Source organism: Triturus cristatus, chromosome 3_2 (genome assembly GCF_964204655.1).
Source record: "Triturus cristatus chromosome 3_2, aTriCri1.1, whole genome shotgun sequence".
Classification (NCBI taxonomy): Eukaryota; Metazoa; Chordata; class Amphibia; order Caudata; family Salamandridae; genus Triturus; species Triturus cristatus.
The window spans coordinates 562,429,675-562,454,710 of record NC_140584.1 but is presented as its reverse complement, the minus strand read 5'-3'; positions in this window follow the sequence as shown (position 1 = coordinate 562,454,710).

Genomic DNA, 25,036 nt, shown 5'->3' with positions numbered 1-25,036 from the left:
TTGTTGGTTTTCTTTTTGTTCATCTTTCTGTTCAACTGTGATAGACTATTTAGATATTTTCCACTTTGGACACAGTATTGATTTTTGAACCATAGGATAGTGGCCAAAATGAGGTACAAATTGAGCTCTTAACTGATTATACTCTGTTACACCCCTCACATCAGCACTTACTTTCTTCTCATCAAAATCAATCAGAAATAAACAAGACAATTTTCTAATTCTCGACCAAGCAACATATGACATTTCTTCTTTGAATACACTACTACCAATATTAACAAGACCTGTGTCTACACTTAAACCTTGCGATTTATGAATAGTTACGGCATACACTAAAGACATTGGTAACTGCTTTCGCTTGATATACACATCTTTCACAAGTAGGAAACGTATATCACATCAACCAATCTGATTAACTTCAGCAATATCATAAAATGTTACAGTTAAGTATTCCACATCATTTCTGTTTGGATAATTAACAAATTTCATAACATTACCCATTTCACCATTCACTAGCCCTTCTTCAACATTTAAATTACGAAGTAAGATTAAATGACAATTTTTACAGATACATAAGTGTTTTTCTAATCTTGCAGTTTTCAATTGCAGTTTTTCTATTAGTAGCACTGTAACTCCTTGATGTTCCATTTTATCATTTGCTCTGATTTCGACAATCTCTTCTTTTTCCAGTTGCAATAATTGTTAATTGAATTCACTACACTCCTCAAGAGCTGGCATCAAACAATGGACTTCTCTTCCTTAACAAAGCTGCACATTACTTCAGCAGCTGAAACATTACTTGGAAACAAATTTTTGATGAGACGGATTTTTAATACTTTCTTTCCCTTTTTTGTGAAGACTCCCACTCTTATATCCTTTAGTATATCTGCATAATGCATATCTGATGCTTGGCGCATATTTTGGATTAACTCTGTGTATTGAAAGTTTTCCCAAATGTTTAGATTTCTAATATTTCCTAGTGAATTCCTTGTTTCAATATGTAGAAATTTCTTGAATACAGGTTGTCCATTTACGGGAGTTAGTTGTAGCAGGTCTCCAAAGTCTATTAAGTGTGTTCCTCCAAAAAGTACATCTTAGACAGTTTTTAATATCTGATGCATTCTTAAATGTATACAAGCTAGCATCAGGTTAGACACCATACTGACTTTGCCAATAATTATTAGCTATAATTTCTTTAATACTCTTCCCACTTCATGACAAGTAGCACAAGCTAATTTGTTGTATTGTAATTTGTTTTCTTGTTCAACAGGCAGCATTAACAATTAATCAAGGGTAACTCCTTTAACATTATAAGCAGCTAAGCCTGTTGGTGAAGTGACTACACACAACAAAGTGGACTATGTATTCTTCTGTAGGTAACTTGTCAGTACTTTAATCAAGAAGCGTTTTCCAGTTCCAGCTTGACCACTTATGTACAATAGACCTGGTTTATATGTAGAACATGCACACTTTTTACTCTCATGGAGAAACCATGAGATACTTTACCTTGTACCACTTCAAAAATGTCTTTCTGATCTGCATTCAATTGCTGTATTAGTAGTTCTGGATCTACAGTTTCCTGTCTTACTTGCTGTATTGCTTCCTCCACCTCATTCTTTTTCAATGATTGGCTGTCCACGAGGATCTTGACTTCCATGTGCTGAACTTTTGACTGCTCTGAGAACTCTCTCTTGCTATCTCAGCAACAACTGTTTCTTCTTGATCAATCTCATCTCTCAACACTCAAAGATACACTGGAAACACAGAGCACTCATTGCTGTCTTTCACAGCTTTGAAAGAGTCTTCATAACAGTCAAATTCTCCAAGTAGCTCACTTTCAGTTTGCCATAGCTTAAACAACTGTAACAAGGTTAAATAGAAAAACTCCCTTTTGTCTTGAGTTTGGTAACTTAGCTTTCAATGGTTGATTACATTTCCTTTGTTACGTCTCACCAAACATCCTTCACATCCAGCCACAGCAAATTTAACTTTATCTATGTTTTCACTGACATTACTTCTGAAAGTATAATGTTGAAGTATTTTATAAAGACACATCCTTTCCAAATGATGACTTCTTCTTGGATAGTACGTATCCAGCGTGTTACTCTTCACAATATCTGTACTGTTGGCTCAAATTGTGCAAGATATTGAATTTCACGAAAATAATTCAGTACTTTGTTACGAGTATTAGCAAGCCCTAAACTCACCCATAGAACTCCTCCAGATTTAGAAAACAAACTAGCTGAGCTTAACCGGTCAACACATTCATAGGAGCCTATCGCTCTATGAGAAAGAATTTTCAAACTAAAACTGTACAATTTTTTCGTAAAACTCTTTTCTGCTGAAATCTCCTCCCGCATCTCTTTCGTCTCAATTTTCTCTGACTTTGTTATATAAGATGTAACATACCGAGCAACAGCAATTGAGTTGTCTGCAACAAACTGCACATCCATATTTGCATTCCACATCTCCAGAATCACAGGGTTGTAGTCATTAATGTACTTGGAGGCGTCTGTTCTTAAGTTATATGTATTATTCAGTGATTTCCTTGTAAGTGTATGTCTGACTGCAGACAAAAAGCTGTTGACTCTTCCTTGTGAGATGACAGGTCGGGGAATCCAAAATGACATCTTGTATAACATTTCCCTTTTGCTCTGTGTCTTTGCTGACAGTATTTTCTGCATCTATGATTTTGGAATTGTAAAACTTGTTGTCTTAAAATGTTGTCAATACTCTCCTGTGGGATGGAGCAAGTTACATACTGCTCAATAAAAGACAACACAGGCTCATCACTGTCTGTTCCAAACCTTTGGGCATTTTTGACCCACAACAGCATGTGAATATGGGGAGGACCTCTGGCTTGGTACTTCACCAAAAGGTTTTGTTTTGTTCAAGATGAAAGCCATCATTGCTTGAAATCTCTGATTAAAATATCTGCAAACATTTGCAGGGTTTTGTGAGCACAGTTCTCCTGGCGTCTTCAGATAAATGCCTTTTATATTTGAATTTGTCTCCAGCAAGAAATCTAGCAGGTCATCCCAAGCACATTCAGCACAACTCAGCATCAGGAACCAAGTAGGTGCTCCAAGGTTCCTAAATTTACACTTAAGTTCACCATGAAACCGATACCAATATTCATTCATTAGTCCCACGCTGACATACATTAGGTTTATTAAATTGTATTCCAAGTGCTCATCTTTTCCTTGAACTTTTTCCAAAAGTTCTCTTGCTGATGTATTATGCAAATTAGCTCCTGTTTTTAGAATATGATTCACAGCATATGAGAGACCAGACAATTCACTCTCAAATAATAGGTAAAATATACATGCAATAAACTATCTAGAAAATCTAGGATCTTCTGAAAAATGTCTACTACATCTGTACCCAGCTGCAAGTATTTGCACAGGCCGCTAGCTGAAACCTGGGGTTTTTTCAGTGAATATCTAAGGTTTTTTAAATGCTAATTTCTAACTATAATGTCCCTGAAACCTGTGTTTTTTCCAGTGAATTTTATATATATGTATTCAATCTCCTCTCCCTCTTACAAGGAAGTAATCAGCACTCAGGTTGTAGTTTAGAAGTATCTAATCTGCAAAGGACGCCATCCACGCGTCTCGGCTCTTCGAAACCTTGATAATGATACAAGACGTCATTGTAGATTCCTTATTTAAAAGTACAAATGCCTCCAGTTTCCAACATTAACAAAGGACTACATATTACATTAATCCAAAAAGCTGGTGGCCATGCTGGCCTAGTCACGAAGCAAACATTCAGTAATCTATACAATAAAGAAAAGCAAACAACTGATGATATGCACACAATGTCATTTCAGCATATCTTGCCCCGTGGCCGCCGTACCGATATGTTCGTCAAAGTGACTTCTTCAAAATAAACATACTTATGATTGCAAACATCAACATAAACAAAGGACTACATATTACTTTAAAGTGAAAGGCTATCGGCCATATTGATCTAGGCACTTTGCGTATTAAAATGGTTCTTACATGAAAGAAAAGAAAAAAAAGTGGTGTTAATATACACACACTATCCCTAAATAAAGTTCTAGCGATTATAGTTCCATTCCCTTCACAGCGCATTTGAGATGTCATGAGTGATGTCACGAGTGATGTCACTAAGCATGTCACGAATGATGTAATGAATGAGGTCATAAGCATTGCATTCCAGGGGCGTAAGTTATAGTTAGCTCAGGTAACTATAACTGCTGAATTTCACTGGTTTTCTACGAGTAAAATCTGAGTCTAACTAAAACATCCTTGTAAATTTTGCTTTTTTCAGCGAATTTCAATTTTTTTTACATTAAGTAAGATGCCTATCACAATGGATGGTGGGGGTTGGAAGCAGGGCCTGGCATTGTGCTGCCCCCACCCAAGCTTGCTGCTCCTGCCTCCCCTCCTCCTTGCCATCCATTGTCTAAGTTCGTGCCCCTGCTCAATCAATACAGCCCTGTGTGGTCGGTGTTCTGCCACTGGCCTTCCCGCCTGAACAGTTGGCTTGCTGCCCCATCCATGTCCTCCCTATCCTCTAATCCATTCACTAGCCTCCTCCCTCCTGCCATGCATGGTCTGATGTGCTGCCACTGCCCTCCATTTAACACGATGTCCCAGTCCACTCCTCCTGCCCTCCATTGCCCTGTTCTATGCCCGATCATTGACTGCCTGCTTAGCCTCTGTGCCTAGCTTGCTTCCCCTACTCTCCTTCCCACCTGCCCTTCGATGTCTGTGTGCATGCCCCTGCTCCATCCTTTTTGCCCAACATGTTCCATGGACCTGCCCCGCCTATCTACTCTGAGTGTTCTGTTGAGGTGCCACTACCCTCCCACCTGCCTATCATTGTCAGATGACTGTAACCTGTCCCTGCAACCTCCACCCTGCCTGTCCGCGTTCTATGTCCCTATCCCCTTCCTCGTGTCCTCCATGGTCCATTTTACTGCCATACTCTTCTGCCCTCCCTGGTCTGTTGTGCTCCAACTGCTCTTCCTGCCTGCCCCGCATGGTCTGTTCTGAGGCCCCTTCCCCTGAACTCTCTAGATTGTGCCCAGCTCCTACCCTTCCCTTCTATCCTCAATGGTCCTTTGTGCATGCCCCTGCCCCCTCCTTCTTGCCCATCATGGCCATAGTGCTGCCACTAAACCTCCCGCTTGCCATGCATGGTATTCTGTGCTGTCACAGCCCTTCCCACCTTCCCTGTGTGGTCAGCTTCCTGCCCCTGACCCCTCCCACCTTCCCTCCATGGTCTGTGTGCATGGCCATTATAGTCTCACTGTTGCCCTCCATGGTGTGTTGTACTTCTAGTGCCCATCCTGTCAGACCTCCATGGTCAGCTTGCTGCTCCTGGTCTGCCCACTTGCCCCCTGCCCTCTGTTTTCTATGTGCAGACCCCTATTCCCTCCCTCCTGGCTTGTCTGTTCCATTGTAATGCCCCTGATCCCTTCCTCCTGCCCTTATGGTCCGTTATGCTGCAGCTTTCTCTCCTGTCTGTCCATTATGGTCAGCTTGCTGCCATTGCCTCTTTCCCCTCTGTTCTCTGTTGTCCATGGGCATGGCCCTGTCCCCTCCCTATTGCTTTTCATGGATTTTTGTGCTGCACTGCGATCCTGCATGCCCTGTGTGCTGTATTGTGCTGCTGCAAACCCTGATGCCTGCTCTGTAAGGTCAGTTTGGTGCACCTGTCCATGTCCCTCCTGTCCTCTGTTATCAGAGTCCATGTCCCTACCACAATTCCTCCTGCCTTCCATGATCCAATGTACCATACTTGCTAACATTTTGAACTTGGTAAGAGGGAGATTTGGAAAAAACTGGGGAATTGATTCTTACCATTGACTTACACTGAAAAAGAGGAGATTGTACACAGGAGACAGATAAAATAAAGCCCATTTGGGCTTAAAAACATTGGGCGTTTCCTGGCTGAATCAGGTCTGTTGGCATGTATGGTTGCACTACCACTGCCTCTTCCTTCTGTCCACAATGGTCTATTATATTGCCACAGCCTCTCTTGCCTGTCCTGCATTGTTAGTTTGTTGCCACTGCCCCCCTTTCCACTGCCCTCCATAGTCTGTTGTGCTCCCTCTGCCCTTAATACAGAAATGAGAGGGTCTTATTTGCATCAAAATTATAGTTGGTGCTCTAAAAAACTGAACTGAGGACATATTTTCTGAGTAGAGTATTTGTTATCTTTATGTTTTCTTATCCAGTTGACCACTTGATTAAATGTTGCTCTTAGGGGAGAGGATGTGGTGTTACTTCCAGAGCTGCAGACTGTGCAACTGGGGAACCAGGTTGTAGTTTCTGCTTCAGCTTGACATTCTGAGATTCTGGTTAAATCACTTAATCTCCCCATGCATACAACCAAAATGAATTTGTCCTTGTGTGATGTAACCAATGTCCATGTAAAGCACTCCAATACCAGATCAGTCTGCACTATATAAAACTGCAAGAAAATAAAAATAAAAAATGTTTTCCACACTTCTGTCATTTGGCTATACGTGGGCTACACCTGGGTGATATTTGTGCTACATTTGGGCTTTTTTTTCTCTGGTGGCCATCTTGGGAGACTTCAATTCTATAAACTTTATTCGATCTGATTTAGAAACATAGATCATAAAAATGTACATAAAAACTGTAAATCCTCTTTCTTAATACAATACAATGAGAATTAATTAAAACCAGTAGGTAAAAATGGGTGTTAAGCCCAGCTCAGAGCAACTTCTGTTTTGCAGAATATTAAAGTTCAATGTTTCGCAAGATCAATCTCGCGTACTTCATGCAAAATATGCAATAAGGGGTTCAACTAAGATGCAACGCTCCAATACCTGAACAGTCTGCACTATAAAATAACTGCAAAACAATAAAAAATAAAATGTGTTTTGCACACTTCTGTCATTGGGCTATACGTGGGCTACATCTGGGTGATATTTGTGCTACATTTGGGCTCTTTTTTCTCTGTTGGCCATCTTGGGAGACTTATTTGTTATGAAGTTTCCCCATTTCCTCATTTACTGCAGTCTCTTCAGTAGGAAATGTTTTCAGTTTTTTACTTTGATTCCATCAAGAAGGCATTCAGATGTGTCACACATTTGCCATAAATTCAGAATGTTAGCAGTAGCACTCTAGTTGCTCATTAGATCACTGTAGTAAAGCTACTGCTCACCAGGGAGTTAACTGGAAAATGGTGCTAGTATTGAAAGTGCATGTTTCAGTCTGCATGTCAGAATTGTTTTAATGAAATAGAAGAGGATTTGAGAAGTCACTCAAAATGTGCCCTCATTTTTCTTTCTTTAGCATTAATCATAATTTCTATGGCAAAATGAACCCCCTCATTGTGTTCCTTTTTAAATTAAATGTTTTGAGTGTTACCAGTATATTCCAATCAAGATGGCTTCAGGTATACCATACTTTTATCATAAGTAAGACTGTTAGCACTCTAGTTGTTCTTCAGAACACTCTGGGAAGCTGCAGTAGAACACAAAGGAATCAACTGACAGTCTCTGTTGTTGTTGGATGTACATGTTTTACTAGGAATGTCAGACTTCATTCTCACATGACTGAGAAAGACATTGTGAATTTACAGAAAATATGCTCTCATTTTAGCTTCTGGAGCACCTTCCAAACTCTAGGGGAAAAACATGAGAAAATAGTTTTCTCTCAAACATGATTCATGATATCCCAGAAGAATGCTTTTTGACAGGGTAAAATCACTTTAGAACACACCACAATTACTAAAATGAGTATGGTACCATCAAAAATGATTTATAAAGTCTGTTATCACCCTTTATACATTCTCTTTTGGTGACCCTCAAAACCTTCCATTCACTGCAATGCATTTTAATGGGGTGTTATCATGTATATTTGTCCCAAGATGGCTACCAACACTTTTTGGATGAAGTGCTGACAGCCAATCAGGTCTCACGGTGAGATGTGTGGTTAGGCTCCGCCCAGATTTATACATTTCTTTTTCATTGTCACTGGGGACCCAGGGCTGGCTTCAACAATGCATCGGGGTGCCCAACGCTGGGACATTGCAGTTTTCTATGGCTTGGTGGGACACCAAACCTGCTATGCTTTCAGCAACCGAGAGCAGAAAATGCTCTCCCTTGCTGAAATCAGAAGATGTTTGTTTCTATTCCTGCTATCAAGCGAGCAGGGAAATCGACATTGCTTTGAGAAACAGGGAGCACGTTAGCAGAGTGGAGGAGAAAGAGGGCATGGCCACCGAAAACCTCTCAGCAAACTCAGCGTGTGGGACTTGTTGGAGGTAACAGGAGGGGCAGTTGGCCCCCAAGGACCCTCTGTAGCCGAGGGGACTTCATGCCCCTACTAGTAGTGCACCAGGACACATGTTTACAGAGTTGTGGAGAAAGGGAGTGTAGCCTCCTACAAGGCCTAAGCAATCCACTGTGTGGGACTTACTAGAGGTAACAGGAGGGGTAGTTGTCCCCCAAGGATGTTCTTGGGGCCCAACTACTCCTCCTGTTATCTCCAGTAAGTCCCACACAGCGGGATATTTAAGAGGTCTTCAAAGGCCGTGCCTGCTTTCTCCACCACTCTTTAAACGCAGCTCATGGTGCACTACTGGTTTGGGGATGAAGTCCACTTTACTCCTGAGGTACCTTGGGTGCCAAGATGCCCTCCTGGTACCTCCTGTAAATCCTTCACCGTGGGATTCCTGAGAGCTGATCAGAGGCCCAGCCCCCACCACTCTGCAAACGTGATTACTACTTAAAATACCATAGAAATTCACTGAAAAAAAATAGGTTACAGGGACGTGATAGTTAGGAATGAGCATTTAAAAAACCGTTGAGATTCACTGAAAAAAACAAAAGTTATAGTGATATTAAAGTTAGGAAATGGAATACAAAAAACCTTAGAAATTCACTGAAAAAAACAAAGGTTACAGGGACGTTATGGTTAGGATCAGGTTTTACCTGTATAAAACCAGTGAAATTCAGCAGTTATAGTTAGCTGAGCCAAAGATAACTCACGCCCCTGCAATGCACTGCTTATGACCTCACATATTACATCACTCATGACATGGTCAGTGACATCACTCATGACATCACTCATGACATCTCAAATGACAACACTGATGACATCAATGATGATATCATCTACAGAATCTCTGATGCACCCACTCACAGCCCCATATAACCTTTTATACACCCACTCCAACTTCCACACTACCATTCTCAAATCTATTCATACACCCATACCAGTTCTTACACTGCTACTCACTGATTCAAAGATCAACACACATATCCACTCACTCACCCATACAGCCACTCACACACCCACTCACTCACTAATACAGCCACTGACTGATCTACTTATACACCCACACAGCCACTCACACACTGAGGCAGTCACCCATAGAGTTACTCACATACCTACTCAGTCACCCATACAGTCACACAGCCACTTACTTACTCATAGAGTACTCGTACAGATACTTCCACGTACTCACTCACCTATACAGTCACTGGCACAAGCACACATTCACCCATACAGCCACTTTCACATTCACTCACTCACCCATACTGTCACTCACATACCACATCACTCACCTATACTGCCTTTCACATACCCAGTCACTCACCCATGTATCACTGACACGCACTCACTCACCGACACAGCCATAAACACACTCACTCACACAGCCCTTCACACACACATTCACTAACCCATATAGCCACTGACTCACCCCCTCACTCATCCACACAGGCAGTCACACACCCCCTCACCCACCCCACAGACACTCAGACAACAATACAGGTACACAGTCAACCAATCACTCACCCATACAGCCAGTCATTTACTCACTCATTTACGCATACAGCCACTTAGACACAAACTGACAGACAGATACAGACATTCACACAACCTGTCATCCACCCATACATTCAATGAGACACCTAATCACTCACTTATACAGTCATGCACCCAATTATTCATCTAAATGGGCACTCATACACCCATACTCATACACCCACTGCTTCACCAATACACCTTGGTGTGTATATATATATGTATATATATATCCAATTACCGCTGGTGCACAAGGAAGACGATGAGCGTCAACGTTCCAAAATCACAAGCAGACACGGACCTTCGTTGCAGTGCGTATTTATTTCGTGGGGTTTGCCGTCATAACGTTTCGGCTCAGCAGAGCCTTGATCACATGACAACGTGTGCTTTAAACAAGAACCAATAAATAGCCAACACATAGAGTTCAAAGTGCAAATTTGTAAACATGTGACCTCTGGTGTTATAGACATAGTAAAAACACTACTCCACATTCATGGTAAAATGCAAAATACATTAAAGCCTAATCCAAATTTTTTTTTGTAGGAATTAAACCGTCTGGTTGTGCAAATTGCGCTGTTATTTAAATTTAAGACAATAAATAAATAAGTCAATAAAAACAGACCATCTATTTACAATGTAACTACACACCTTTCTGGTTTAAATAGAATTCATGGCATAAATGCCAGTTATAAAAGCAAATGCTATAGCCCTAGAGCGAAATGTTAGACTCTATGCAAATTATAGGTGGATAGTGCAAAAATAATGGCTTAAATGCCTCTAGCACCCGACATCCATACATTTTAGATACATATTGCTCTTAAGGGTAAACAGAGGGAAATAAATATAATCATTGCCTAAAAACATATGTAGTGGTAGTCGGTCTTAGATACAAATAGTCTAATGCAAATCTAATGTTATGTGTCTAAGCTAAAAGTGGATCATCAAATAAGTGCAAAAATAGTGCAAAAATACGGAAGGAATAAGGTAAAGACAAATCATATCCAATGTATAACGTGTAACGAGAAATATTTGGACAAATATGGGTGTAAAATGATCTCTGGGTCAAGGATGAGCTTCACGATTGGACTCAGATTTATGTATAAAAAATATATGCATCAAAGATATATATACAAATTATATATATAAACACAGGTTACTCGATTAAAATCCTGAAAAGGTAAAACCAGTCAAGTGCGATACATTGAGAATGCAAATCCGAATACTACATATAAATTCATAAGTCATCCCATGCATAGGAGACAAATACTATAGATAAAGCACAACTTTAAAAATTCGTTCAAGTCTAGCATCATCACAAAGTATTAACAGGTTTGTTTCCTTTGTTCATCTCATTATCCAATGGCATAATATTCTTTTAGGGTAAACAGGTATACAAATCCTCAGTTACATTAAGCCCCCTCGGGTGTTTCGTATCTAATTGTAAAATGTATTGAGTTTCCAACTTCCGGAGCTTAGCCTCTCTATTGCCCCCTCGCCTACTTGCATTGACTGCATCAATGACATAAAACTTAAGCAAACGGTTGTCACTGTGATGGGAATCCCTAAAATGTCTGGCCACTGGGTATGTATTGTCTTGATTAGAGATAGATCTGAGGTGCTGGAGAATTTGCTTGTGCACTGCTAATTTGGTGCTACCCACATATCGTAATGCACATGGACAAATTAAAATGTAAACTGCAAATTCAGTTTTACAAGTAAGTAACTTATTGATCCGATGTTCAAAGTTACTAAAGCCATCCTGGTATGATCTAGTATTCACTCCTTGGAGGCACGATTTGCATGTTTTACATTTGTAAAAACCCGTGTTGGTTTGTAGCCAGGTCGTTTTCTCAATAGTCTCAGGGTTAGTGTCCACAAGTAAGTCCCTCATAGAAGGTGCTCTACTGAAGGTAAGCGAGGCACGTGTTGGTAATGAAGTGGCCATAACTGGATCATTGAGTACAATGGGCCAGTTACGATTGATGATTTTATATAAATCCTTGTGCTGCTTGCTATACCCTGTGATGATTCTAAAAGTATTAACCATGGCAGAGGTGGTAAAAGCTAAACTGTCATCCATAACTGTCTGGTTATGTGCATAGGTGCTCAGTAGTTCCTCTCTAGTGTGTTGCATAGATTTACTAATAGCACTCTCTATGGTTTTTTTGGAATAACTTCTTTCCAAGAATATAATACTGCTTGAGAGTTGTGCAGATGCCAAGTCAGTGATATTGCTGCATACCCTTCTGATACGCAGCATTTCCCTGTAAGGGATACTTGCTATCAAATGAGCCGGGTGCGAGCTTCTGGCGTGTAAAAGTGTGTTGCCAGCTGTTTTTTTGCGGTATAGTCTTGTTTCCAATGTATCATTAAGGACATATACCTCAGTATCTAAAAACGTCACTGATGTCTGGCTCATAGTTGCAGTAAAAGCTAGGTTGTAATCATTGTTGTTAATGTCATTGATAACACTTTGAGCTTGGTTTTCATCACCTCTCCAAACAATGAATATATATATATATATTCACAGAAAAAACCATAGGTTTCAGGCACGTTATAGTTAGGAATTAGCATTTAAAAAACCTCAGAAATTCACTGAAAAAACCATAGGTTTCAGGGGTGTTATAGTTAGCTGGACTTTTCACTTGTACAAAACCATTGAAATTCCCCCGTTATAGTTAGTTCAGCTAACTATAACTCGCGCGCCCGCAATGCACTGCTGATGACGTCACATATTACATCATTCATGACATGGTCAGTGACATCACTCATGACATCACTGATGACATCTCAAATGACATCACTGATGACATAATCCAGTGAATGTGTGTTTTTCTGAAAATTAAATATGTTTTATATATGTATATCTCAAGGTCGATGGAAGAATAAATAGTCTAATGCAAATCTAATGTATATAAGTGTCTAAATGGATGATTTGTTTTTGAAAAATTGATTGTGTAACTGACTGATTAAGTGTATCATAGTGAATACATGGCTTAGTGAGTAATGTTTAAATATGTAAATATCTGTATCAGTCTCTCACTTTGTGTATAAGTGGCTGCATGGGTTGGTGAGTAGCTACATGGGTGTCTATATAGGTTATTAGTTGGTTTTTTGAGTATCAGTCTGAGTGCCTGCATGGTTCGGTGAGGGGTATTACGTAGTGCATAGGTGCATGAATGAGTGACTCACTGTTTGTATGTGTTGAAGACAGCATGTGTGCAGGACTGTATGGGTGGATGAGTGTGTGTATGGGTGTGTTAGTGAGTGAATGACTGTCTCAATAGTGTCTTTATGAGTAACTACATATGTTTTAAACTAGTATATGTGACTATTGGTGTATATAAGTGAGTATATGTGAGAGTGAGAGATTGAAAGAGTTCCTGTATGAATAAGTATGTGTTTCTATAAGTGATTGTTTAAAAGACTAAGTATGTGTAAGTTTCCGTAGAAGTAAGTGTGGTGGTGTGTGTATAACTGTATATGCAAGTAAATGTATTTTTGATTCTTTATTAGCATATGTGTGTGAGTAACTCTATGGATGAGTGGCATTGTGTAACAGGATGTATAGGTGTATGAGTACATATGATGAGTGAGTACATGTATGAGTGACTGTATAGGACTGTTGGTGAATGAGTGGATGTGTATGTGGATCTTAGAATTACTGAAGAGGTTGTTGTAACTGGTATTGGTATGTCCATTGTTTTGAAAAGTTTAGTCTCTATTTTTGAATGTGTGTATCAAAGGTTATATTAGGGTGAGAGGAGGTCTGCCACTCTATCACAAGGATGATGCCATCAGTGATGTCATCAGTGATGTCATTTGAAATGTCATCAGTGATGTCATGAGTGCATTCACTGACCATGTCATGAGTGATGTAATATGTGACATCATCAGCAGTGCATTGCGGGCGCGTGAGTTATAGTTAGCTGAACTAACTATAACGGGGGAATTTCAATGGTTTTGTACAAGTGAAAAGTCCAGCTAACTATAACACCCCTGAAACCTATGGTTTTTTCTGTGAATTTCTGAGGTTTTTTAAATGCTAATTCCTAACTATAACGTGCCTGAAACCTATGTTTTTTTCTGTGAATTTCAAAGGTTTTTTAAATGCTAATTTCTAACTATGCCTACAGAGATAGGACATGTGAAGAAAGAAGAAAAAATGCACAGAAAGAAAAAAAAGAAGTGCAGAAAGAAGCAACAGAAGTCCTCAAAGACGAAGAAAAGTGCAGGAAGAAGGATAACGTGCAGAAAGAACAAAAAGAAGAGCAGAAAGAAGCCTTGTTGCAAAATCATCCTGTACCCTCAACTTTTTCAGACGGATACTGGTGGTAACTGAGTCTGACTAACCAGTCCTAGAGCCAGTGCTATGTTAAAAGACACTTAGAATACAGTGAAAACACCTACATACACTAGGGAACATTATGCGTTGGGGTCCCCCTGTGATTACCATGACCTCCTCTGTAAGCCCCTAGTATATAATAGGGCAGGGGGATTAAAACTACCTCTTAAAACAGGCCACAGGGCGTTTTTGCACACGTTAACTCAGGCCCTGTCCCCTCCCTTCACCACTGTGTAAACACGCCCTGTGTCCGTTTTTAGTTGGGAGATTAAGTTCATTTGAATCCTGAGGGTCCAACTAGCCCACTAGGTACCTCCAGTAAGTGCCACAGAGCTGCGTTGCAGAGAGGTGTAAAAAGTGGCACGGCCTGGACCACCTCTCTGCAATGCAGCTCAGTGGCGCTTACTGGAAGCACTTGGTGGGCTAGTTAACCCCAGGGGCCCTCAGTATTGAAGGAAAATTATATCCCCAATTTAAAACGTGCCATAGTGCGTGTTTTCACACGTCACCTCAGGCCCCGTCCCCTCCCTTCACCACAGTGTAAACGCGCCCTGTGGCTGTTCTAAGTTGAGAGATTAAGTCCCCTTGAATCCTAAGGGTCCCTAGGGTCAAACTAGACCACTAGGTACCTCCAGTAAGCGCCACAGAGCTGCGTTGCAGAGAGGTTTAAAAAGGGGCTTGGCCTCAGAACACCTGTCTGCAGTGCAGCTCCCTGGCGCACACTGGAGATGCCTGTTGGGCTAGTTGGCCCTCAGGGACCCTCAGTATTGAAGAGGAATTAATTCCCCAACTTACAACTCGCCAGGGGCCGCGTTTGCAGAGTGCTGCAAGGAGAAGGCGTGGCCTCCGGCACGATGCCAGTCTTTTATTTATTTTAATTTTTTAAGAAGGGGGGCTGTGTGGTTCCCCTTCTTATTCTAATTCATTGGCCCTGATGACCCCATCCCCCAGGTCCTGTCTCCTAATTATATTTTTTTTACCCCAATCCCCAGGGCCGGCCACTGTTTTTTATTATTTTTAAAAAATATATATTTATAGACACACCTAGGACATGCTGGACAAACCGTCCGTACCTATCACCATGACGATTTGTGTGATATTCATTAAAAGGCGACTATGCATACAATGAATCCACGTGGAATGTATTTACACCACTAGTGAAGCTCTGACATGTCTGATGCCCTACCGTGCCTAATCCTGGTAGACACCCTTGTCGTTTATTTATACAAACATGGGTAGCTATTGACTGGCACATTTAATACACATGCACACCAAGCCATTCAAAGGGGATTCGACAAAAATTCGACAAAAACTATGCAAGAAACCCCCCTCACGGTTAATAAAACACACATCCACTGCCGGATTTGTAATACTTTTTATTTTACTCTCTGGAAAGGGGACGAACATCACTTGAGAGTCACAGCACGCTCCTGGCAGAGCCCAATGCTGTGTTACACCCACCATTGCCTGCTGAGTGCCACACACCTCTGTGTTGTATTCCACTAGCTAGTGCATATGCTATGACACTCTCTAGCCCATGTGCACTGTAACACCACCCCGTGAATATGTCATGCCACACTTGCCTTCGCACGGGTTATATTGCCCCATCTAACGTGCCTTCCTCGATGCCTATGTTATAACGCACAGTGCTATGCCATACATATTACAATCTGGGATCCATATCTTTGTCACAGTGCATATGCAAAGTTACACTCCCCAGCACATATTTTATATTACAACTTTAGAGACTAGTTAGGTTACACAACACTGCCCTGTGCATATTACACTCCAAGGCGCATATTGCATAGCACGCGCTAGTGCCTGTGCTATCTCGAACTCTACAATGAATCTGTCATTGCGCACAATGTATTGCATATTATATTTCACGCCCGGTTCATCTTATATCACACTTTTTGGTGCATAGTTTATACCATACACTATATCTAGTTTTCATTTTCAATCATGCTCTCAGGACTATGTTCCATATAACACTGTGTTCACCTACCCTTTTCACGGGCATTACATTTTGCGATAGGGGGTGGAGGGTCAGGGGGTGTTTCTGCCAAGTGAGCCCGGAGTCACAGTCACAAACGTCCTCTTCTTCCTGAATAAAAGTGAGATTATGCTGCATACTTGTTCATATTTTAAGTAGTTCGCACAGACACACGTTTTAAAAACAATAAAGTTCCTAATACCCACCTTCTCTGAACAGTTAGCTTGCTGCCCCACCCCCCTCCTCCCTATCCTCTGTTGTGTGAATCCATGGACTAGCCTCCTCCCTCCTACCATGCATGGTCTGATGTGCTGCCACTGCCCTCAATTTAGTATGATGTACCAGTCCACTCCTCCTGCCCTCCATTGCCCAATTCTATGCCCCATCATTGACCTCCTGCTTAAACTCTGTGCTTAGCTTGCTGCCCCTATTCTCCTTCCCCCTGCCCTCCGATGTCTTTGTGCATGCCCCTGCTGCATCCTTTTTGCCCACCATGTTCCATGGACCTGCCACTCCTATCTACTCTGAGTGTTCTGTTGAGCTGCCACTCCCCTCCCACCTGCCTAGCATTGTCAGATGACTGTAACTTGTCCCTGCCACCTCCACCCTGCCTGTCCACATGCCATGCCCCTATCCTCTTCCTCCTGTCCTACATGGTCCATTGTACTGCCACACCCTTCTGCCCTCCCTGGTCTGTTGTGCTGCAACTGCTCCTCCTGCCTGCCCCGTGCGGTCTGTTGTGAGGCCCCTTCCCCTGAACTTTCTTGTCTGTGCACAGGTCCTGACCCTCCCTTCTATCCTCCATCGTCCTTTGTGCATGCCCTGCACCCTCCTTCTTGCCCATCATAGCCATTGTGCTGCCACTAACCCTCCCACTTGCCATGCCTGGTCTTATGTGCTGCCATGGCCCCTCCCACCTTCCCTGTGTGGTCAGTTAGCTGCCCCTGAACCCCTCCCACCTTCCCTCCATGGTCTGTGTGTATGCCATCACAGTCTCACTGTTGCTCTTCATGGTGTGTCTTGCTTCTAGTGCCCATCCTGCCTGACCTCAATGGCTATCTTGCTGCTCCTGCCCTGCCCCCTTGCCCCCAGCCCTCTGTTTACATGTGCAGACCCCTACTCCCTCCCTCCTGGCTTGTCTGTTCCATTGTAATGCCCCTGATCCGTCCCTCCTGCCCTTTATGGTCTGTTATGCTGCAGCTTTCTCTCCTGTCTGTCCATTATGGTCAGCTAGCTACCATTGCCTCTTGCACCTCTGTTCTCTGTTGTCCATGTGCATGGTCCTGTCCCCTCCCTCTTGCTTTCTATGGATTGTTGTGCTGCACTCCCGTCCCGCATGCCCTGTGTGGTGTATTGTGCTGCTGCAAACCCTGATGCCTGCCCTGCAGGGTCAGTTTGGTGCACCTCTCCATGTCCCTCCTGTCCTCTGTTATCCAAGTCCATGTCCCTACCCCATTTCCTTCCATGATCCAATGTACCATACTTGCGAACATTTTGAACTTGGTAAGAGGGAGATTTTGAAAAAAAACTGGGGTATTGATTTTCCCCTTTGAGTTACATTGAAAAAGAGGAGATTGTAGACAAGAGACAGATCAAATAAAGCCCATTTGAGCTTAAAAACATTGGACGTTTCCTGGCTGAATCGGGTCTGTTGGCATGTATGGTTGTACTACCATTGCCTCTTCCTTCTGCCCACAATGGTCTATTACATTGCCACAGCCTCTCTTGCAAGTCCTGTATTGTTGGTTTGTTGCCCCTGCCCCCCTTTCCACTGCCCTCCATAGTCTGTTGTGCTGCCACGGCCCTTCCTGCCTGCTCAGTGTGGTTAAATTGTTGCCTTTGCACCCTCCTACCTGCCTTCAATTTTCAGAGTCCGTGCCCCTGGCCTCTGCCTCTCAACAGTATCCTAATGAACAACTAGATTGCTAACATTCTATATTTAGTACAAAAGTGTGGAACGCCGGACGTCATCTTGATGTAATCAAAACTGTAATACCTAGAGCATTTCCTTTAGAAATTACGTATCTGAGAGGGTCTTATTGGCATCAAAATTATGGTTAGTGCTCTAAAAGACTAAAATAGGGACATATTTTCTGAGTTTTCAAATAGCGACAAAGCACTTTTAAATTATTTGTTACCTTTATGTTTTTTTATCCAGTTGACCACGTGATTAAATGTTGCACTTAGGGGAGAGGATGTGGTGTTACTTCCAGAACTGCAGACTTTGCAACTGGGGAACCAGGTTGGAGTTTCTGCTTCAGCTCGACATTCTGTGATTCTGGTCAAATCACTTAGTCTCCCCATGTCTACAACCAAAATGAATTTGATCTTGTGTGATGTAACCAATGCTCATGTAAAGCACTCCAATACCTGACAAGTCTGCACTATATAACACTGCAAAAACACAAAATATTAAGTGTTTTGCACACTTCTGTCATTAGGCTATATTTGGGCTACATCTGGGTGATATTTGGGCTACATTTGGGCTCTTTTGTCTCTGGTGGCCGTCTTGGGAGACTTATTTGTTATGAAGTTTCCTAATTTCCTCATTTACTGCAGTCTCCTCAGTAGGAAATACTTTCAGTTTTTTACTTTGATTCCATCAAGAAGGCATTCCGATGTGTCACACATTTGCCATAAATTCAGAATGTTAGCACTCTTTTTGCTCATTAGATCACTGTAGTAAAGCTACTGCTCACCAGGGAAAACTGCTGCTGGTATTGAAAGTGCATGTTTCAGTCTGCATGTCAGAATTTTTTAATGAAATAGAAGAAGATTTGAGAAGTCACTCAAAATGTGCCCTAATTTTTCTTTCTGCAGCACTAATCATACTTTTTATGGAAAAATGAACCCCCTCATTTTGTTCCTTTTTAAATTTAATGTTTTAAGAGTTACCACTTTAATCCAAGCAAGATGGCTTCAGGTGTGCCATACGTTTATCATAAGTAGGACTGTTAGCGCTCTAGTTGTTCTTTGGAACACTCTGGGAAGCTGCAGTAGAACACAAAGGAATCAACTGACATTCTCTGGCCTTGTTGGATGTACATGTTTTACTGAGAATGTCAGACTTCATTCTCACATGACTGAGAAAGATAATGTGAATTTACAGAAAATAAGCTCACAGTTTAGCTTATGGATCACCTTCCAAACCTCTGTGGGAAAAGCATGAGAAAATATTTTTCTCTCAATCATGATATCCCAGCAAAAGGCTTTTTCACATGGTGAAATCACCTTAGAACATACCACAATTCCTAAAATGAGTATGGTACCATCAACAAATGATTTATAACGTAACTAAAGTCTTAAAACCTTCTATTAACTGCAATGCTTTTTAATGAGGTGCTATCATGTATATTGGTCCCAAGATGGCTGCCAACACTTCTTGGATGAAGTGCTGACAGCCAATCAGATCTCAGGATGAGATGTGTGGTTAGGCTCCGCCCACATATGTATATGATTTTACTTTTGATTTTCTCAGGAACTACTGAACAGATTGACACCAGACCTGCAAAAGGCACTTCCCTGACCTGAGGACTACCTCTCTGCCAAATTTCAAGTAATTCTGTTCAGCCGTTCGGGCTGTACCTTCGACTAAAGGTCCTATGGAAAAATGCATGGGGAAAATGCATTTTGGGACTCCCCTTTTTTCTCGGCCCCCGCTAGACGAATCACCCCGAGACTATCAGGGTAGGAGCGGAGAGGAGCGCCCCACCTATTTTGAAAATTTCGCCAGGATTCTTCAACCGGCGCCAAAGTTATTCCAAATAGAATGTTGCGGATTTCCTATGGAAACACGGTCCTAACTATAACTATCTAGTGGCGACCGCCAGTAGATAATATATATATATATATATATTATCTACTGGCGGTCGCCAGTAGATAGTTATAGTTAGGACCTATTTTCTATAGGAAATCCGCAACATTCTATTCCTAATAGGTCTGTTGCCGGTTGACGAATCCTCGCGAAATTTTCCAAACTTTTGGCCAGCTCCGCTCCGCTCCTACCCTGAAAGTTTCGTGGTGATTCGTCAAGCGGGGGCCGAGAAAAAAGGGGGGTCCCAAAACATGTTTTCCCCATGCAATTTCCCATAGGATCTGTTGTCGCAGCTACAGCCCGAACCGCTGAACGGAATGACACCAAATTTGACAAAGAGGTAGTCCTCAGTTCAGACTCGTGCCTTTTGCATAAATGGTGTGAATCCGTTTAGTAGTTCCTGAGAAAATTAGAGTTAGAAGTACATAAATATCTATGGCCGGGGAGGATCCGCGTACCCTACCCGCACCGTATGCGCACCCTCCCCGAACTGAGCGCGCACCCTCCAGATCACGCGCTGAATGCTAATTTGCTGTGAGTGTCTCTCTACATTCGAAACCAGGAACTGTAGGCGGCCATTTTCTGCCTCGGTTGAAGCGAGGCTGAAGAAGCAAGGGGAATAAGTGTGTAAAATATATAAAGGTGGCAGAGTAGAAATACTCTGACCCTCTAGAGGTGCTTAGGGGGTCCCAGAAGGACCCCCTCTGCCCCCCTTTTCTTAAAAAAAAAAACGGCGAAATGCGCGCACGGTGCGTGCATCCTATCGCGATGGGTGCGCGGATCCACGGATTTAAAAAAAAAAAAGACAAGAATTCATTGGTTGTATGACTACTTTGTACACTGAAAGGTAGGGTGTATATTTCAGTTTTTTAACCCCTTCAGTGCCCGCCCCTTTCCCCGCCCTGTGCCGGCCGTTTCATTAGCGGGCGGGGTTTATGACGAGCTGGTCTCGTCATGGGCACAGCGCAACCGTGGCCCATGACGAGACCAGCTCGTCATGTGCATTGAAGAGGTTAAAGGTATGATTCTTATTGGTTAACAAAAACAGATTGTAAGGAACATTATATATGATTAGCTGATATGTTGAAAGTGAAGCACACTTCCTCTCTTGTTTAGCAACATTGTGTGCTGAACTTCTGACCTGTGTGCTCAGTGCAGTGTTCCATGACCTGTTTCTATGGTAACAGGCAGAAGGCAGATTGGGGGAAGGGTTGAAATGTATTTCAGTTGGAAAGGGTTGAAATCTTTAACCAATAGAAATGTGTGTTTGCTTTTGAGTTTATGTGTGAAGGATTGTGATTTGATGTTTATATGTGTGGAAAATGAAAGGGAAACTTTTCCATTCTTTTTTTTTGCTGAGAGGTGCACAGTGCAGAAATTCTGTAAAAGAAAATATGGTGAGTGATTGATATACTTCTTAATCTACAAAAGAACTTGAAAGATGAATTATTTAATTGTGAGGGGATGTATGTAGACTATTTTGATTTTAATCAGACTAATGTATTTCTCCTGCTAAAGTGTAGGGAGTACTTTTTTTTCTCTACAATCTTATTGACAGTGTGTGTGCATGTAAAAACCATTCTGTGATAAGCATTTGTGTTTTTCATGTGTTTGCAGACAGATAACTGTGCTGTTTTTTATATTTTAGTAGAATTAGAAACCAGTCATTGTTTATGAATTTGTGAAATGAGTTATGTTATGTTTCTATACTAAAATGTAGTACTTCTTCTAGATGAATAAATGTGTTTTGGTATAGTGTAGGGATAGTGTTGTTTGTCTAGAATCACACAGTGAGTATGTGTGCATTTGGGAACCACTGTGAGAGAAGCATTTGGCAACATTGTGTATTTGCTGACAGATAAATGTTTTAAAACCTGTCTTGTTGTCAAGTTTTAGTAGCATTAGAATCCAGTCTTTGCTTATGCGTTGATTAAATGAGTCATGCTTTGACACTAATGTGCTGTACTTAAATATGTAGATTGTGTGCAGTACCATTAACTCTTCTAGACTAGTGAATGAGTTTTGGTAAACTCCTAGGATAGTGTTGCAGGTCTAAAATCACACAGTGAGTCTGTGTGCATTCGGGAACCACTGTGAGAGAAGCATTTGGTAACATCATGTATTTGGTTACAGATAACTGTTTTAAAACCTGTCATGTTGTTAAGTTTTAGTAACATTAGAAGCCAGTGTTTGCTTATGCTTTGATTAAATGAGTCAGGCTTTGACACAAAAGTGCAGTCCTGAAATATGAAGATTGTGTGCAGTTCCCTTACCACTTCCACAGTAGTGAATGATTTTTGGTAAACTCCTAGGTATAGTGGTTGTTGTCTAGAATCACACTGTGAGTCTGTGTGCATTTGGGAACCACTGTGAGAGAAGCGTTTGGTAACATCGTGTATTTTTTTAGCAGATAACTCTTTTAAAACCTGTCATGTTGTCAAGTTTTAGTAGCATTAGAAGCTAGTCTTTGCGTATGCATTGATAAAATGAGTCAGGGTTTGACACTAAGGTGCAGTACCATGTACTATTCTCTTCACTGTGGCAGAACTGAAAATTTAAAAGTTTTACCCAAGCACTGTCCTAGAAGTAGTCTGATGATTTAGTCAGTTTCTAAGTACCAAATAGACTGCTTCAAATGTCTATGCAGTATGCATGTAGTGTTCTAACATACTATACACTTGTCTTTTACACCTTCAATTCCCTAGTCAGTATCCATACACTTCCAGGAAACACCCTGTCACTCCCTTTGCAGTCCTCTAGTGACCCATTCAACACCCTGTACTAATCCATTCACTGTGCCAAAACCCAAACACTTATAAATTCACCAAGACACTCTCTTTCCAGTACTCTAATGATTCAGTCACTGCGTAAGTATTCATGCACTGAGCCAGGCCTTAGCACATGGACTTCTTCAAACCCCTATCCACTATGCATGCAGTCCTCTAACCACCTACACACTTGTCTTTCACACCTTCAATTCCCCGGTCAGTATCCATACACTTCCAGCAAACACCCTGTCACTCCCCTTGCACTCCTCTAGTGACCTTATTAAGCATCATGTACTAATCCATTCACTGCGCCAAACCCTAATAAATTCACCCAGGCACTCTCCTTGCAGTACTCTAATCATTCAGTCAGTACCCAAGTACTCATCCAGTGACCCAGGCCTTAGTATATGGACTGCTTCAAACCCCTATCCACTATGCATGCAGTCCTCTAACCACCTACACAATTGTCTTTCACCCCTTCAATTCCCTAGTCTGTATCCATTCACTTCCAGGAAACACCCTGTCACTCCCTCTGCAGTCCTCTAGTGACTCATTCAGCATCATGCACTAATCCATTCACTGTGCGAAAACTCAAACACTTATAAATTCACCAAGATACTATCTTTGCAGTACTCTAATCATTCAGTCAGTGCCTAAGTATTCATGCACTGAGCCAGGCCTTAGCACATGGACTGCTTCAAACCCCTATCCACTATGCATGCAGTATTCTAACCACCTAGACACTTGTATTTCACACTTTCAATTTCCTAGTCAGTATCCATACAGTCCAGCAAACATCTTGTCACTGCCTTTGCACTCCTCTAGTGACCCATTCAGTACCAAGTACTAATCCATTCCCTGTGCGAAAAGCCTAGCACTTATAAATTCACCTAGGCACTCTCCTTGCTGTACTCTAATCATTCAGTCAGTACCCAAGTAGTCATGCAGTGAGCCAGGCCTTAGCACATGGACTGCTTTAAATGCCTATGCAGTATGGATGCAGTCCTCTAATCACCTACACAGTTGTGTTTCACAACTTCAATTCCCTAGTTAGTATTCATACTCTTCTAGCAAACACCCTGTCACTCACCCAGTGTGTCTCCTTATAGTACTGTAATCATTTATTCAGTTAGCATGTAGAGTTTGAGTGAGGTATGCATGTAGTGTTTTAACCATCGTCACACTTGTGGTTCAGGGCCATAGTTTCTTAGTCAGTATTTATATAAAATGTGTTTGTACAGTAATGGAATAGTATAATTTTGAAAGTCATTAATATACATTTATTTGTGATTCTTTTTTACAGATACAGAACAGGAGTGTTTCTCATCTGTTTGCACTCTTCTCGTGCAAGATTGTTTGGATGAAGGGTCCTTAGGTGTTTCATCATACTTGCTGTGCCGCATGAGTATTTTTTGTTAGGATCCCCTCGTAACAGAACTCTTTTGAAAATCTTGTGCATGAGAAAGGTGGTATTGGTCTTTGTTTGTACCTCGAGAAAAGTAGAAAATTTCCACATCACTGAAGGAAAACGTTGTGGGCGTGGTGCATCCTCCAAAAATTCAACTTTAGATTTGGTGAATATTTCATAGCGACATCATTTACAGTTTTTGTAAGTTAAAGTAAAAACATTTTGTTAGCTGTGTGCATTTTATATTTCTGTGATTTGTATTTTGAGAATGTCATGTTGGGTTTTTTTTAACAATCTTTGAGATTGTGTTTTTTTTGCCCGCTGTTAAGTGATGAGTACGATTGAAATCACTATTTTTAGTGAACTTTAATATATTCTGAGAACAGCAAAAAAGGCAAATAAATTACTTTGTGGAAATTATGCTGTGTTGTAAAAAATGTATTAGTACATGTTATATTTTTATTTTCCTTTTCTTTCACAGATCCAAATTTTAAAATAAGCAATTTATATGAATTTATATTTGAATGAAAAACAGAAAAAAATGTATACCATTTTTTATTCCTATTACTGTGAAGGTAAGTTTAACTAAGTCTCAATATGCAGAATGAAGAGGCCTGCAAGAAGCTACAAAGTTGAAACACGTTTCTAAAAACACTCTGTTTATGTAGTTTTGAAATCTGACCATAATCAGATATCATGTGACCTGCAAAAAAAGAGATTTGAGGGGTTCATAATATTTCCTATTTTAGCTGTTGAAGGACCGCAATCATTTCAATCATTCTTCTTTGAACATCTTTGCAGACAAAACTCTGTGCTTACCTTCTATCATTCGCAAGGAAATTTAAAAACGGAAATATGTCACTTTTTGTAACATAGTTATTGTGCAAGATACT